The 18530-nt window shown below is 35.9% G+C and overlaps 1 pseudogene; it reads left to right on the plus strand.

Moving 5' to 3' along the window:
- Positions 1 to 9680: 9680 nt before the first annotated feature.
- Positions 9681 to 10522, plus strand: LOC113263033 (60S ribosomal protein L7-like 1; annotated as a pseudogene).
- Positions 10523 to 18530: the final 8008 nt, after the last annotated feature.

Below are 18530 nucleotides of genomic sequence, written 5' to 3' on the forward strand. Positions count from 1 at the left end.
AAAGGAAATACATATTTTAAAGCTCTAGGAAAAAATCCATTTTAAAATGAGATTTGATCAAGTTACAACTCTGAATTAAATAATCTGACTACAACTTTGACCTTTTTACTTTTACTTCCTTAAGGGGAAAAGCTTAGGAGAATATTTGCATATAAGTAATTACTTGAAAATAATGTTTTGACAAGCATAAATGAACATAAAATAACTTGAAAGGCTTTCATATTGCACTTAAAATGCTCACATGTTTAAGGGAGTCAAGATATAGCAGTTGGGAGAAAACATGTTTTGAATTTGATTCATGTCTGAAAAACGCTTCAAGAAGGTCACCCTCTATAATCCAACAAAACCACTTGTAACAAGAGTAATTATAATAGCTTACTCCAAGCACCTCTTTTAAGTCTCTCATCTAAATATAGACCTGTGCTGTTTTCCTTAACCTTGACTGACAGATACATTTTGATGAGGTGGAGAGAAAGATTGATTTGGAAAAGATTAAAGAGAAAATGTATATCTGGGGTAGCCAAGGGTCTCAGACAAACGAGGAGAGTATATTTCCACTTTGTACTTCCGCTTTATAAATATAAAAAGTGCACCTGTTAACAAAGTAATGTCTATTAAAAGGATAGATCATCGCTTCTCAGCCTTTTGGCTAAGATCAAGTGTATTAAAAGGCTAGATCAATTGGGAAAACCATAAATTACATTTTGTTTTATAATTCAATATTTTAATATTTGTGACATTAACTAAAATAGTAACATTGTCTTACCCAGTCATAAAATAAAACTCTGAGCGTTAAAAAATGTGTCGTATTAGAAACTGTGGCAAATCTGTTCTCACTTTCTCTCCCTCTTTAGAATAACTAAACCCTAAAATTTCCAAATCAATATAAAATTTTCACATATTCCAACTGCCTAGTTACCACTTCTTCTTTTTTTTTTTAGATTTTATTTATTTATTTGACAGAGAGAGAGAGACAGCCAGCAAGAGAGGGAACACAAGCAGGGGGAGTGGGAGAGGAAGAAGCAGGCTCCCAGTGGAGGAGCCCGATGCGGGGCTCGATCCCAGGACCCCAGGATCATGCCCTGAGCCGAAGGCAGGTGCTTAACGACTGAGCTACCCAGGCGCCCCCCTAGTTACCACTTCTAGCATCGTATCCAAAGCCAGTCCTTTATGTGTTTACTATACTTACAAATATTTTCACATGTTATCTTACCAGACATATTTTATAACTTTTAATGAAAATCTTGGTTGAAAAAGAATAATAAAAGCAAAACTAAAATTTAAAAAGATTTTTATTAAAGTGTACTTTACATACAGTAAATGCATATACCTTAAGTGTACAGTTTGATGAAATTTGACAAATATATATACACATATAACCCATACTGGTATTAAGATAGAACATATTTCCATTACCCCAGAAATCTCTTTTGTGCTCCTTGCCAATTGTCAACTGCCCGCCCCACCACAAGAGGTAACTCTGCTGTTCTGATTTCTATCATCATAAATTAGTTTCACCAAATTTAGAACTTCAAATTAATGGAATCATACAGTAAACTCTTTTATGTCTTTTTTTCTCAGTATAATGTCTTTGAAATTCACCTATATTTTTGCATATGTAAGTAGTGCATAGTGCATATGGTACAAAACAAAGATTTAATTTTTTAAAAATTTTTATTAATTTCTTTTAGAGCTGATGGCTAAACATTTACTAGTATTTTATTAAATATATATATTTTTTCTTGGGGTAGACACCTAGAAGTGTAATTATTGAGTCATATGTTCCACTTTATAAGCTGATAGTTTTTCAAAGTGGTCATACCATTTTGCACTTTCTCCGACAATGTATGAGAGTTATAATTGTTCCACATCATTGCCAACATCTGGTAGTGTTATTCTAGCAGGTGCTTAGTGGTATCTCACTGTGGTTTTATTTGCATTTTACCAATGACTGTTATTACGTTGAGTACTTTTTTGTACATATAGGCCAGTATATACCTTTTGGCAATTCTCTGTTCGATCCTTTACTCATTAATTTTATTGGCTGTTTTGTATCATTGAGTTATAAGACATATATATTCTGGATACAAATCATTATCAGCTATATGTCTTGTGAATACTTTCTTACTTTTTTCTATTCTAAAACTATCTTATTTTTATTTAATTCTTTTTAAAAAAATTTAATTCCAGTATAGTTAACATACAGTGTTACATTAGTTTCAGGTGTACAATATAGTGATAGAACAATTCTATACATTACACAGTGTTCATCATGATAAGTATACCGTTAATTCCCATCACCTATTTCCCCTATCTCCCTACCCACCTCCTCTTCTAACCATCAGTTTGTTCTCTATAGTTAAGAGTCTGGTTTTTTTTAGTTTGTCTTTTTTTCTTTGTTAGTTTTTGTTTCTTAAATTCCACATATGAGTGAAATCATATGGTATTTGTCTTTCTTTGACTGACTTATTTCACTTAGATCCACTCTAGATCCACCCATGTTGTTGAAAATGACAAGATTTCATTCTTTTTTAAGACCAAGTGCTATGCCATTATACACACACACACACACACACACGTGCGCACACACACACACACACACACACACACCACAGCTTTATCCATGCCTCTACTGATGGACCCATGGGCTGCTTGCATAGTTTGGCTATTTTAAATAATGCTGCATTGAACACAGGAATGCATACATCTTTTCAAATTAGTGTTTTCATATTCTTTGGGTAGATACCCAGTAGTGCAATTACTGGATAATATGATAATTCTACTTTTAATTTTTTGAGGAACCTTCATATTGTTTTCCAAAGTGGCTGCACCAGTTTGCATTCCTACCAACAGTGCATGAGAGTTCCTTTTTCTCCACATCTTCATCAAACCTTGTTTGAGTTTTTGATTTTAGCTATTCTGACAGGTGTGAGGTGATATCTCATTGTAGTTTTGATTTGCATTTCCCTGACGGTGAGTGATGTTGAGCATCCTTTCAAGTGTCTGTTGGCCATCTGTATGTCTTCTTTGGAGAAACGTCTGTTCATGTCTCCTGCCATTTTAATTTAGTTTTTTAAAAAGATGTATTTATTTGAGAGAGAGAAAAAGAGAAAGAGTGTGCGTGGGGATGGGCAGAGGGAGAGGGAGAGAAATAAACCAAGCAGGGATTCAGAATCACTGTGCAGGGAGCCTGATGCAGGGCTTGATTTCACAACCTTGAGATCATGACCTGAGCTGAAATCAAGAGTCAGACACTTCAGTGATTAAGTCACCCAGATGCCCCTGCCCATTTTTAAATTGGAATGTTTGTATTCTTTGGTGTTGAGTTATATAACTTCTTTATATATTTAAGATACTAATCCTTTATCAGATATGTCATTTGCAAATATCTTCTCCCATTCAGTAGGTTGTCTTGCAGTGTTGTTGAATTTTTTCCTTTGCTGTGCAGAAGCCTTTTATCTTGACTTGGTCCCAACTGTTTATTTTTGCTTTTGTTTCCCTTGCCTCAGGAGGCATTTCTAAAAAAATGTTTCTATGGCTGATGTCAGAGAAATTGCTGCCTAAGCTCTCTTATAGGATTTTTATAGTTTTGGGTCTCACATTTAGGTTCTTAATCCATTGGAGTTAATTTTTTTGTAGAGTGTGGTGTAAGAAAGTGGTCCAGGTTCATTCTTTCGCATATAGCTGACCAGTTTTCTCAACACCATTTGTTGAAGAGACTGTCTTTTTTCCGTTGTATATTCTTTCTTCCTTTGTTGAAGATTAATTGACCATATATTCATGGGTTTATTTCTGGGTTCTCTATTCTGTTCTATTGATCCATGTGTCTGCTTTTGTGCCTGTACCACACTGTTTTGATTATTACAGGTTTGTAGTGTATCTTGAAATCTGGAATCGTAATACCTCCAGTTTTGTTCTTCTTTTACGATTGTTTTGACTATTTGGTATTTTTTGCAGTTCCATACAAATTTTAGGGTTATATATTCTCATTCTGTGAAAAATGCTGTTGGTATTTTGATAGGGATTGCATTAAACCTGTAGCTTGCTTTTGATAGCATGGACATTTTAAGAATATTAGTTCTCCAATCCATGAGCATGAAATATCTTTCCATTTGTTTGTGTCATCTTCAATTTCTTTCACTAATATTTTATAGTTTTCAAAGTACAGGTCTTTCACCTCCTTGGTTAAGATTATTCCTAGGGATTTTCTTCTCTTTGGTGCAATTGTAAATGTGATTGTTTTCTTAATTTCTCTTTCTGCTGCTTCATTATTAGTGTATAGAAATGAAACTGACTTCTGTATATTGATTCTGTATCCTGTGACATTACTGAATTTGTCAGTTCTAGTAGTTTTTTGGTGGAAGTTTTCAGGTTTTCTATATAGTCTGTCATGTCATCTGCGAATAGTGATAGTTTTATTTGTTCCTTACCAATGTGGGTGCCCTTTAGTTCTTTTTTCTTGTCTGATTGTTGTGGCCAGGAGTCCCAGTACTATGTTGAAAAAAGGGGTTAGAGTGGACATCCTTCTCTTATTCTTGATCTTACAGGTAAAGCTCTCAGGTTTTCACCATTGAGTATAATATTAGCTGTAGGTTTTTTCATATATAGACTTTATTATGTGGTGTTATGTTTCCTCTAAACCTACTCTCCTGAAGGTTTTCATCATGAATGGATGTTGAACATTGCCAAATACTTTTTCTTCATCTACTGAAATGGTTTTTATTCTTTCTCTTATGGCTGTGATATATCACATTGATTTGCAAAGACTGAACTACCCTTGCATCCTAGGAATGAATCCCACTTGATTGTGATCATTGATTTTTTTTAATGTATTGTTGATTTGATTTGCTCATATTTTGTTGAGGACTTTTCATGTTCAACAGAGATACTCACTTGTAGTTCTCTTTTTTTTGTAGTATGTTTCTCTGGTTTTGCTATCAGGGTGATGCTGGCCTGATAGAATGAATTTAGAAGCTTTCTTTCCTCTTCTGTTTTTTGGAATAGTTTGAGAAAAACAAGTATTAACTCTTTAAATGTTTCATAAAATTCACCTGTGAAGCTGTCTGGTCTGAGACTTGGGGGGGGGGGGTCTTTTGATTACTGATTCAGTTTCTTTGCTGGTAATTGGTCTGTTCAAATTTTTTAGTTCTTTTTTTTTTTTTTTAAGATTATTTATTTATTTACTTGACAGAGAGAGACAGCCAGTGAGAGAGGGAACACAAGCAGGGGGAGTGGGAGAGGAAGAAGCAGGCTCCCAGCGGATGAGCCTGATGTAGGGGTCGATCCCAGAACGCTGGGATCATGCCCTGAGCCGAAGGCAGATGCTTAATGACTGTGCCACCCAGGTGCCCCTCAAATTTTTCAGTTCTTGATTTAGTTCTAGGAGGCTGGATATTTCTAGGAGTTTATCCATTTATTCTAGGTTGTCCAATCTGTTGGCATATAATTTTTCATAATATTCTCTTATAATCATTTGCATTTCTATACTGTTGGTTGTTATGTCTCCTCTTTTGCTTCTGATTTTGTTTGAGTCCTCCCTCTTTTTTTGATGAGTGTGACTAAAAGTTTATCAATTTTGTTGATCTTTTCAAAGAATCAGCTCCTGATTTCATTAATAAGTTCTTTTTTTTTTTTTTAGATTTTTATTTATTTATTTGACAGAGAGAGAGACAGCCAGGGAGAGAGGGAACACAAGCAGGGGGAGTGGGAGAGGAAGCAGGCTCGCAGCGGAGGAGCCTGATGTGGGGCCCGATCCCAGAATGCTGGGATCACGCCTTGAGCCAAAGGCTGACGCTCAACAACTACGCCACCCAGGCGCCCCCAATAAGTTCTTTGTTTTTAAGTTTCTGTTTCATTTTTTTCTGCTCTAATCTTTATGATTTCCTTCTTTCTATTGGTTTTGGGTTTTGTTTGTTCTTCTTTTTCTAGCTCCCTTAACTGTAAGGTTAGGCTGTTTGAGATTTTTCTTGCTTCTTGAGGTAGTCCTGTATTGTTACAAACTTTCCTCTTAGAACAGCTTTGTTATATCCCCCAAATTTTGGACCATTATGTTTTTGTTTTCATTTGTTTCCATGTATTTTTTTATTTCCTCTTTGAATTCTTGGTTGTCCCATTTATTGCTAAATAGCATGTTATTTAACCTCCATGTATTTGTGTTCTTTTTTTCTTGTGACTGATTTCTCGTTTCATAGCATTATGATTGGAAAAGATGCATGGTATGACTTCCATCCTTTTGAATTTGTTTTGTGGCCTAATATGTGATTTATTCTGGAGAATGTTCCATATACACTTGAAAGAATGTGTATTCCACTGTTTTAGGATGGAATGTTCTGAATACATCTGTTAGATACATCTGGTCCAATGTGTCATTCAAAGCCACTGCTCCCTTGTTAACTTTCTGTTTAGATGATCTATCCAGTGATGTAAGTGGGTGTGAAAGTCCCCTACTATAATTGCATTACTATTGATTACTTCCTTTATGTTTGTTATTAGCTGTTTTATGTATATGGGAGTTCCCATGTTAGATGCATAAATATTTACAGTTGTTACATCTTCTTGTTGGATTGTTTCCTTTATGATTAGATAGTGTCCTTCTTTGTCTCTTGTTACAATCTTTGTGTTAAAGTCTATTCTGTTCAATATAAGTATTGCTACTTCAGCTTTCTTTTCACTTCAATTTGCGTGATAAATGCTTTTCCGTTCCTTTACTTTTTTAAAAAGATTTTATTTATTTATTTGACACAGAGACAGAGACAGCAAGAGAGGGAACACAAGCAGGGGGAGTGGGAGAGGGAGAAGCAGGCCCCTGCTGAGCAGGAGCCTGATACGGGGCTCAATCCCAGGATCCCAGGACCCCCAGGATCACGACCTGAGAAGAAGGCAGATGCTTAATGACTGAGCCACCCAGGCGCCCCTCCATTCTTTCACTTTCAATTTGCATATATCTTTAGGTTTGAAATGAGCCTTGCTTCTTAAAAAAACCAAAACAAACAAAACAAAACAAAACAAAACAAAACAAAACAAAAAAACAACCCTGAGATCAAGACCTGAGCTGAGATCAAGAGTTGGATGCTTAACGGCCTAAGCCACCCAGGTGTCCCAAGGATCTTGCTTTTCTTAATCCACCACACTTTGTCTTTTGATTGGAGTGTTTAGCCCATTTACATTCAAAGTAATTACTAATAAGATATGTACATATTGCCTTTCTGTTACCTGTTTTTGGTTGTTTTTGTAGTTCTTCTCTGTTCCTTTCTTCTCTTGCTCTCTTCTCTCATCTAATGCTATTTTTTGATGAATGAATCTTGAAATCAAGCAGTAAAAGTCCTTAATTTTGTTCTTCTATTACAAGATATTTTGAACTATTCTATATCATTTTTATTTTCATATGTAGTTTAGAATCAGCTGGGACTTTGGGAGTGCACTGAGTCTATAGGTTAATTTGGGGAGATTTGACACTAACATTGTGCATCTGCTTGACATCTGTATTTTGTTATCCATCTCCCTGATTTTTAAGAATTTTAATTTCTTTAGCAAGGTTTCATACTTTTTAGCCAAAAAGTTTTCTTTTTTATGACGTTCTAAACATTATCTTTATTACTGCTATTTTTAAATGAAAAAATGATCCCAATTTTTAAAGTATTTTTTATAATAAATGAAGTGAAAATACAAAGATTATTTTTTAGTCTTCTTTAATTCATCATTTCAGTAACAGCATGTAGACTTGCCAAATCAACTACGTAATTACTTCTTCATTCTATTGTTATCAATATATTATCTGAAAGCTAAGATAATAGAAAATATTCACTCATTGAATAAACAAAAGAATAATGAAAGAAAATGACTTGGATATATATAGTATATTATACATGCTGAATATATATATTAGATATACATGCTGAATATATATAAATTCTCCCATAGAGAATTTATAAAGAAAATACAAGATCCAAAGGAATGGATTAAAGACTTAAATATAAGACCTAAAATCACTGGTTTCAGGCCTTCATTTAAGTCTTTAATCTATTCCAAATTCATTTTTGTGAGTGGTGTGAGATAGGGGTCCAGTTACATTTTTTTTTTCATGTGGATATACAGTTTTCCCAATACCATTTATTGAAGAGACTATCCTTTCTCCATTGTGTGTTCTTGGTTACTTTGTCGAAAATTAGTTGACTGTGTGTATGTGTGGGGTTTATTCCTGGGCTCTCTTCTATTTCCTTGATTTCTTTTTCTGTTTTTAGGCAAAGACCATGCTGTTTTTATTACTATAGCTTTGTAATATAGTTTGAACTCAGGAAGCATGATGCCTTCAGCTCTGTTCTTTCTGAAAAAGATTGCTTGGCTAATTGTGGTCTTTTGTGGTACATACAAACTTTAGAATTATTTGTTTTATTTCTGTGAAAATTCCATTTGAATTTGATAGGGACTGCACTGAATCTGTAGGTTTGAGTAGTACTGACACTTAATATTAATTCTTCTAATCCAGAAGCACGGGATATCTTTCCATTTATTCGTATCTTCTTCAATTTTTTCATCAGTTTCTTATAGTTTTCATCTCCTTTATCTCCTTGATTAAATTTATTCCCAAGTATTTTATTTTTTTTGATGCTATTGCAAATGATATACTTTGTCTGATATTAATATAGTTATTCCAGCCTTCTTATAATTAGTGTGTCATGGTACATCGTTTTTCTATCCTTTCATTTTTAACTTACCTTTGTCTATATATCTTGAAAACAACACATAAGTGGATCTTCTTCTCTGCCTTTTAATTGGTTGTCTTGTACTTTTACATTTAATATAATTATTGATATGGTTAGGTTTAAGTCTACTATCATATCATACTATTGGTTTTCCACTTTTCCCATTTATCCTTTTCCTTTTCCATCTTTTTTTTTTCTCCTTTTAAATTAAGTATTTCTCAGTATTATATGTTACCTCCTCTCTTGGCTTGTTAGCTCATTGTTCTATTTCTTTAGTGATTTCTTTGGTGGTCACAATATACATCTTTAACCTATTACAGTATACCTGCAATTGATATTATAACATTTCACATATAATGTAAAAGCCAAATATAAATATACTTCCATTTACCTTCTCTTCTGTTACTTCCATTTACCTTCTCCTCTGTTACTTTTCCTTTAGTCAACTGCTTTTTAAAGAAATTAAGTAAGTAGAAAATATCTAGTGTTCTTTATTCATTTATATTTGAGTTTTTTCCCTTTAACCCGAATAAGTTATTTAACATTGCTTGTACTGAAAGTCATCACTTATTGGGTTTAAGTTCTGAAGGAAAATGTTGCTTGATTTTAACACTAAATTCACAGTGTATTTCCGAGCATTTTAAAACTGCCATTCTACACCAGAAGTCATAGATATATTGTGGGAAGTGTTTCTTTGTTTATAGCCCAGCCTCCAGTATTAAATGAACATAGCATAAACAAAGAGGGTGCAATTTTGAAGATAACACGGCTCTAAAGTGCAGGAAAATAGTGTGAGGGAACCTTTGTGCAACTTTTGGCAGCAATCAGCATTAGCAAGACCTCAGTTGCTCACAATAGCTAACTGGGCACTGGCTGTCTAGGTTGCCAGCCATGAGCTAGAAGAGATGTCTCTATTGTCAAGTAAACATAAAGTGGTTCTCTTTTCCCCAGGTGGTGGGGCTATGCACGAGCAGTAGCTGCAGCTTTGGAAAGATGGAGTAAGAGCAAAGAAAAAAGATCTCTTCAGTTGCAGAAAATCTCCTAAAAAAGTGGAAGGCTTATTAGGCCCTCAAATCCACTCTGGCAAAGCAGGCAATTCTGGATAAGAAGGAGCCAAAGAATGGAAAATAACTCAAGTTTAAGCAACTGGAATGGTTCCTAAGCGATTCCTGGTAAGGACAAGGTGACAGGGCCCATCTCAGACCACTAGAAAGAAGTGAAACCTCACAGCTAGGAAGTGCTAAACATTTCTTGGTCTTTATTGTATGCATACAAAGGATTAATGGGGTGAGTTTACTGGTGCAGAGGACCACTGCGAGGTTCACCTGAAGATTTTTCAGGGGTGTCTTTGTCAAAGTGACCCCCCAGACCATAAAAATACTGTGTATAGTGGAACCTTATATGACCTGAGGATTTCCAAATCTGAAGTCTGTCTGGGAACTCATCTTGAAATGTGGACAAGGCAAGATCAAGAATAAAACCATCCTTCTGACAGACAACATAGTGATTTAGGAGCACCTGGGGAAGTATAGTGTTATTTGCTTGGAAGACCTCATTCATGAAATTGCCTTTCTAGGGAAGAATTTCCAGGTGATCTCTGAGTTCTAAATGCCCTTTCCATCTCTCATGCTACCAAGAATAGAATTGGCTTCCTCAAGGAGGTGGGCTTACCTGGCTATGGAGATGAATGCCCCAATCAGCTCATTTGGCCGGTGAGTATCTCAAAGCACAGTGCAATGAAGGCATGTGTTTTGTCTTTTGGGAATTGTTATCCAGTATCTTCAGAGAAGATTATTTTCTGCTATATCTTCAGTAACTAGAGGGAAGGGTCAGGAAGAAGATGATGATGTTCCTGGTAGGCACTTCTCATTATAGCCCAGTTTCAAGGAAAAGTTGCAATGTGTTTTCCACATTGGCTGCTACCACCACCTCTGCAAGCAGAGGACTCATGCCATGGAGGAGGGAGTCCTGCTATGTTACATTTTCTATACTGGGGCTTAATGTTGGTGAATGAATACTCAAGCATGAATACAAGACAGCAGTGGACCAAGCCCAGGGATATACTTGAACCTTGAGGGTTCCTTGGGTCGTATTTTGGGAGGAACTTGAAATGCAATTACAAAGAAGAGCACAAAACAGTGCTCAATTGTCTCTGCTATGCGTCCATTGTTCTAACTTTTCTGTGATGGCTTTGTGAGTTCTCAGAGTTGGCTGGCTCTTAAGTGTATCTGGTGGCTTCCTTATCCTAGCCCACAGTTGGGATTAGTTCTTTTTCCTAGCCCAGGATTTTAACCTATTCTTGGATCTGTGAGAAGGGAAGGATGCTTTTCCCAGGAAAATGCATACCCTCAAATTTTTACTGGGAAGTTTATAGTTCATAGACTTTTCTTAGGGACCCATGTACCTTATGTGAGGAAGCCCTGCAATATCAGGATTGGTCACCTGGGCCCTAACCTTGTTAGTCGCCTGTGGTTCCATGTCTGTAGAAGACCAAAACTTACCAGGACAGCTTCTTCCCTTGGAGCCAATTGGGTGTTTCCTATTAGGAACACAGTGGTAGATGCCTGATTCCCCTAACCATCTAACTAAGGGAAATAACCACCATTTATTTCTGTTGGGTTTCAAGATAGGATTTTCTTGGTTTGGCATGGATGAAGTTAGTACTCTTAGGTCTTTTAGGCTCCAGACAGGCTTAATCGGACTCTCTCCTTGCATAGTCTAGACATCCAAAAGACGTATAGGAAAAGAGCAGTTGTGAGTGTGAAAGCCCAGGGTTTTTTCTATCCCAGATCTGTTTTATACTAAATATAGGAATAATGTTTCCATTCTTGCCTGCAAAATGGGGCTGATATAGTCCAGCATGTGTGCCTCACTCACACAATTGTTCAAGGGTTTTATGCAAAATAAGTTTTTCACTTAGAATTCTATGTAAATAAATGAGGTTATAAAACTTGAAAAAAACCTGTCATTCCATTGTCTTCTGGCTTACATTGTTTCTGATGAGAATCCAGTAGATATTCTATTGTTCCTTTCCTGTATATAGTATGTCTTTTTCTTATGGATGTTTTCAGATTTTTATTTTTAATTTGGTTTAAAGCAAATGTGCTATAATATGCCCAGATGTGGTTTTCTTTGTGTTTGTCTTGTTCATTTGTTCAGGGCCAGAATGAGTAGCTGGGATTATCTAAGCCAAATTTTTAAATGTTCACTTCTTGCTGAGGAGATGAATATAAATATCCTTGGGGATATTAGTTATTTGGTAATAGACAATGTTCTCTGAGGGTTATTTTTCATTAAATTTGGAGACTTCTTTGGCTATTATTTCTTCTAACATTTATTTTCCTGTCAAAATCTCTCTTCTCCTACTGAAATTTTTATTCCACGTATGTTAGATGTATGACTTTATAATACTCAGCCAGTCATTGAAGCTCTGATTTTTTTTTTGCCAGTCTTTTATTCTTCCACTGTTTCAATCTGCATAGTTTGTTTACCTGTCTTACAGAGCTTTTCTTTTACAGTATACAAACTGCTTTTAAAGCCCAGTTCTGCTAATTTAAAAAATTCCTGACATTTTTTTAGTTCTATAATTTTCATTTGCTTTCCTCTCTCCTGTTTCCTTTTATTTGCTGAGTCTCCTCCACCTGTTCACTCATTTATTCGTCCGGGTTCTTAGATTTTTGGCCATATTTATATAGCTGCCTGAAGTCTTTGCCTACTAATTCCAACATATCTGTCATCTCTTGAGTCTTTTTCTGCTGTTTGCCCCCTCCTATTTTGGTCATGTTTTTCTGATTTTTCAAATGACTAGTAATTTAAAAATTTTTATGATGGACAAAGGAGTGCAATTGTTTAGATTCTGAATATGTCCTCCTATAAAGGATGTTGGGTTTTATTCTGACAGAGAATTAATTTAGTGGTAGCTCTGCATGTTTCTCCTGAGTCTTGGTTTTAAATTTTGTTAGAGTGGGTCCAGAGTATCCCTTATGCTAGGGCTGGGGTAATCCTCCTGCTAAATTGTGACTTTTCTGGTTGTTGGAGAAGTGAACTGTCTCCCAGCACTATGTATTCTCTGGTACTTACACTCAGCTTCCATTCCTGACGTAGTTGTTGCTCCTGCTTCTCTGAGTTTGACCATATACATGCACAGGTACTAAGTCAAAGATTCAAGAGGACACCTATGTAGATTTCTGGGGCTCCCTTTCTGCTAAGCTCTCTTATTTCTGGTCCCCTAACATGCAAATTCCAGCAGCTTCAGTAATCCCAAACTTCATACTCTGTTTTATATGGACAGCTATTTCATTTGTCTGTTCTCTGTTCAGGCTCCATTTCCCTAGGTCAATTATAGGTAGAGACAGAAGTTGGAATTTTCAAAACTCAGTTCATTTCTTGCTCAATAAATGATTGAATGTTCTCCACAACAGTTATTTGGTGACTGGACAATACCCTCCATCATAAAAATATGTATTTATTGAGCAGTTTCTTATGCCAGGACTTACACTACATGCTTTACATACATTTTCTCACTTAATTTTGCAAATAAATCAATTAAGTATGGCTATTTCTATTAACTCCATTTTAGAAATGAAGAAAATAAAATTTAGAGTATAACAAAGACTTGCTCAAGAATCTGTGTCTGATGATTAGTTGAGCCAGAAATTGAACCCAGAATTGTAACTCCAGAGCAAACTTAACAACCATGTTAGCTTGACTGCTCTATTCCTAAATAAACTGCCTATATAACTAAAGCTGTTCATGCAGTGAAAACTGTTTTCTATAATGGAAAATACAGCAATCTGTAATGCGCTCCCTATCTCTGAAAAGCCTGGTGGATGTATGTAATGGTTCCAAAGTCATCATTATTATACCGCCAAATACCAAAGAATGGAGAAACTGAAAGTTCTGCATTAGATTTTTTTCTAAAGGAAAATAAACTGATTTCCTTAAACTGGAATAGGAAGGAAGTAGAATAAGTGTAGTTTACTATTTGTCAAAAAAAGTGCAAATACATTTTTAAAAATTAATACTTGATTTTTTGGAGCAGTTTTAGGTTCACAGCAAAATTAAGCATAAAATACAAAGAGTTCTCACATACCCTCTCCTAGCACACAGACAGCCTCCCCCATCATCAACATCCTGCACCATTGTGGTAAATTTGTTAGAGTCAACGAACCAAAATCCATACATCATTATCACCCAAAGTTGATAGTTTACATTTGGGTTCATTCTTTATGTTGTATATTCTATGAGTTTTGAAAAATGTATAACAACATGTATCTACCAAAATAGTATCATAATTTTCTAAATTAGTGAAAAAAATAAGTTGCTCTATGCTTAAGCTCATAGAAGGCTCACTTTTACCTTACACTGAAGCATTATGGGAGCTCAATTATAGAGCAAAATGGGGAAAGTGACTTCAGTTGTTGACAAAAGCTATCAGAAAACTAAAGAAATTGTGAAGAAACACCCAATTAATATTGAACAGGTTGTCAGTGACTATTATTATTACTATGTATTCACTTCCATTAACTTTTTTTCCTTAGTAGAAAGGAGCAAATCAGCAGAAAACAGGCTTTCTTCATTGCTGGGCCCCATGGCTTTTGTTTTGTCTTATTTTATGCACTTTCATCTCGAGACTTACCCTTTTATTATTTTCTATCTCAACACATGCCATCACCATTAACCTCAACTCCCCATGTTGAAATATTAGAATCATATTTTTTCTCCCTCTTCTCCCTCTTTTTTTGCCCTGTGCACTTAATTGAGTGCTCAAGTCTTGTGAGCTCTGTCTTCAATCCAGCCCTCTCATATTGCCCTATAAGTCAATTAATGATTTTCCCCATCAGCAATCTTGCCCCATTTCTGTTCCTTTTCCAGACTACTGTCAGTAAGAATTTAGGTTCAGCTTATTTGATCAGGACATGAAAATCAGTGGCCTATGAGACAGAAGGTTATTTCTGTTTCACATATATTCCTGGCTTACAGGAGAATTTCATTCTGCGAAGTTGCTAGAGGTCTGAAGTCCTTCTGTCCTGTGGATCTACAACTCCTCTGATTATCATTTCTACACCATCTAAGAGGGCTCACCACCTTGCCCTGACTCAGATTTGTGGAAAGGAAAGAGTACACTCCTATATTTTAAAGACATGAACCATAGCAGAACACATTACCCTATTCAAATCCCAGAAATAGTCAGATGCCCACACTGGGCTACAATGGGGGCTAGAAAATGGACTTTTTATTCTGGGTGCCCAAGGACCTAGCTACACTCAGGAGTTCTATAACGGTAAGAGAAAGGAAAAGAAGAGATGTTAGATACAATTAGTAGTCTCTGCCATAACTCTGTTGCCAAATACAAGAGATAAATTTTAGTCCACAGACCCAGTAAAATATCATATTTTACTTTTCATTTAAATTAGATGTCAAGCCTCCATCTGGTTCGGCTTGTGGAAAATTCAACCTTACTCATTCTTAGCACCCACTTCTCTGACTGGGTTTGCCCCCAGCAGTTAGGGTCTCGTCTTATGTAGTGCCAAACCTTGAGGAGGTCCCTCTGACTGTCAGTCATAAGACCATGCTGGCTTCTGCTGAGACTGCTGCCCCAGCTTGCAGGGATCCTTCCATCTGATGCTCTGCTGCATTGCTCCTTGCCTCCCCTGGTATGCAGTATCTGGTGAAGCTGGAGCCTCAAACCAGGACCTAACATCCCAGGTGCAACATACGTTCATTTATTCTGTACTGCTCTCAAATCATCAGTCTCATTCTAATTCTCTGAACTGGGAGAAAAAGTTCTTAGCCTGGGAAATCTATCTATCTACTTACCTACCTATCAGTGAATCAATCAATTATCTATCTTTATGTCTCATTTTCCAAAACCCTATTCTCTCAGTAGATTTAAGATTTTGAAAACACTAGCCATGAATCCCCATGCTCCACACCTTCCTCAAGGCAAGGAAGATGCCTTGATCTACACGAATAGGGGGGAAAAAGAGGAAAATATGGGTAAAAACATGAATTAATAACTAAGAGAAAATCCCCACTAGAGTTATTTTCCTAAAATTGACTTGGATCATGTCCTTTTACTAATTATAATACTCCACTGTCTCCCCATGCCATCTCCCCAGCCCCTGACATTCCAGCAAACATCTTAGACCTCCTTCACTCAATGCCATAACTCCTTAATAGGGGGACATACCTCTTGCAAGTTGGATTCAACCAATGCATTTACGGATTCATCTTATGCCAAGACTAAAACCTCTATTTTACCTTGACACATTTTTATGCCTTTAATACTTTCAATTCCCTCAGCTTGATATCTTCTATACAGTCTGCTTTCCAATTTTTCATCATGAAAATTCCTGCTTACCCCTTCAAGACTAGATAGAATGCTGAGATACAGTATTTCCTAAGAAGCTTCCCCTGGGATCTCAGGTGTCTTGGTGTACTTTTTTAGGTACCAGAACCTCTACAATGTGCTCATACAACAGAAGGCTCTCAGTAACTGAGACCTGCCCCCCCTTCCCATTCTAGACACCCACCATCCTTTGGTCTAAGCTTCATTTAAAACATATACAGTTATACCTATCACTAATTATTTTATATGTAAATGGACTAAATGCTCCAATCAAAAGAAATAGCATGGCTGAATCAATAAAAAACAAGGCCTACCTATATACTGCCTACAAGAGACTTACTTCAGATTTAAAGACACATAGAGAGCAAAAGCGAAAGGATGGAAAAGATATTCCATGCAAATGGAAATGAAAACTGGAGTAGCAATACTCGTATTAGACAAAACAGACTTTAAAATAGACTATAACAGAAAATAAATAAGGGCAGTACATAATGATAAAGGAGTCAATCCAAGAAGAGTATATAACATTCACAGACATTTATGTACCCAACATAGGAGCACCTAAATATGTAAGGCAAATATTAACAGACATAAAGAGAAAAAACGACAGTGAAAATCAGTTGCACTTCTATACACTAATGAGCTATCAAGAAGAGAAATTAAGAAACATAATTGTATCAGAAAGAATAAAATACCAGAAATGCATTTAATGAAGCAAATGAAAGACCTGTACTCTGAAAACTATGACACTGATGAAAGAAATTGAAGATGACACAAATGAATGGAAAGATATTCCATGGTCACACACTGGAAGAATTAATTTGCTAAAATATCCATACTACCTAAAGAAATCTATAGATTCAGTGCAGTTCTGATCAAAACACTAAAGGTATTTTTCACAGATCTACAAAATATAATCCTAAAATTTGTATGAAACCAGAAGCCAAAGCAATCTTGAAAAAGAAGAACAAAGCTTCAGGTGTCATGCTCCCTGATTTCAAACGACATTACAAAACTACAGTAATCAAAACAGTATGGTACTGTTACAAAAAAAGACATACAGATCAATAGACTAGAATAAGGAGCCCAGAAATAAACCCATGCATATATGGCCAATTAATCTGTGGCAAAGGAAGCAAGAGGGAAAAGACAGTCTCTTCAATAAATGGATTTAAGAAAATTGGACAGCTACATGCAAAAGAATGAAACTCAACCACTATCTTATACCATTTAAAAATAAATTCAAAATGGATTAAAGACTTGACTGTAAAACCTGAAACCCAAAGATACAGATGTAGTGAAGAGAAGGGCCATATGCACCCCAATGTTCATAGCAGCATTGTCCACAATAGCTAAATTGTGGAAGGAGCTGAGATGCCTTTCAACAGATGACTGGATTAAGTAGATGTGGTCCATATATACAATGGAATATTACTCAGCCATCAGAAAGAACATTACACAACATTTGCAGCAACATGGACGGGACTGGAGGAGATTATGCTAAGTGAAATAAGTCAAGCAGAGAAAGACAATGATCATATGGTTTCACTCATTTATGGAACATAAGAAATAGGAAGATCGGTAGGAGAAGGAAGGGAAGAATGAAGGGGGGGTAAACAGAAGGAGGAATGAACCATAAGAGACCATGGACTCTGGAAAACAAACTGAGGGCTTCAGAGGGGAGGAGGATGGGGGATTGGGATAGGCCAGTGATGGGTATTAAGGAGGGCACATACTGCATGGCACACTGGGTGTTATATGCAAATAATGAATCATGGAACATTGCATCAAAAACTGGGGATGTACTGTATGGTGACTAATATAACAAAATAAAGATTATTAAAAAAAAAAGACCTGAAACCATAAAACTCTAGAAGAAAACACAGGCAGTAAGATCTTTGACATTGGTCTCAGCAATACTTTTTTTGTACAGTCTCCTCAGGCCAGGGCAACAAAAACTAAAATAAACAAATGAGATTGATTACATCAAACTAAAAAGCTTCTGCATGACAAAGGAAGCCATCAACAAACAAAAAGGCAACATACTGAATGGAATATTTATAAATTATACATCTGATAAGAGGTTAATATCCAAAATAAATAAATAACATATACAACCCCCAATATATCATTCTGGGTAGATATATCTTTTGTGGGGGCAATTACAACCACTAAAAATGCATTTTAAAGTAAATGAGGAAATGAATGAAAGGGGAAAATGAACTCTATGTACACATGCGTTTGCATGCATTAAAAATTAGGTATAGGACTTGAATAGACATTCTAAAGAAGACATATGAATGGCCAACAGACACATGAAAAGATGCTCAGTATCACTAATTATCAAGAAAATGAAAATCAAAACCAAATGAGAAATCACCTCAAACTGTCAGATTGGCTATTATAAAAAACATAAAGAACAAGTGTTGGTGAAGATGTGGAGAAAAAAGGAACCCTCATACACTGTCAGTAGAAAT

Source organism: Ursus arctos, unplaced genomic scaffold (assembly GCF_023065955.2).
Source record: "Ursus arctos isolate Adak ecotype North America unplaced genomic scaffold, UrsArc2.0 scaffold_9, whole genome shotgun sequence".
NCBI lineage: Eukaryota > Metazoa > Chordata > Mammalia > Carnivora > Ursidae > Ursus > Ursus arctos.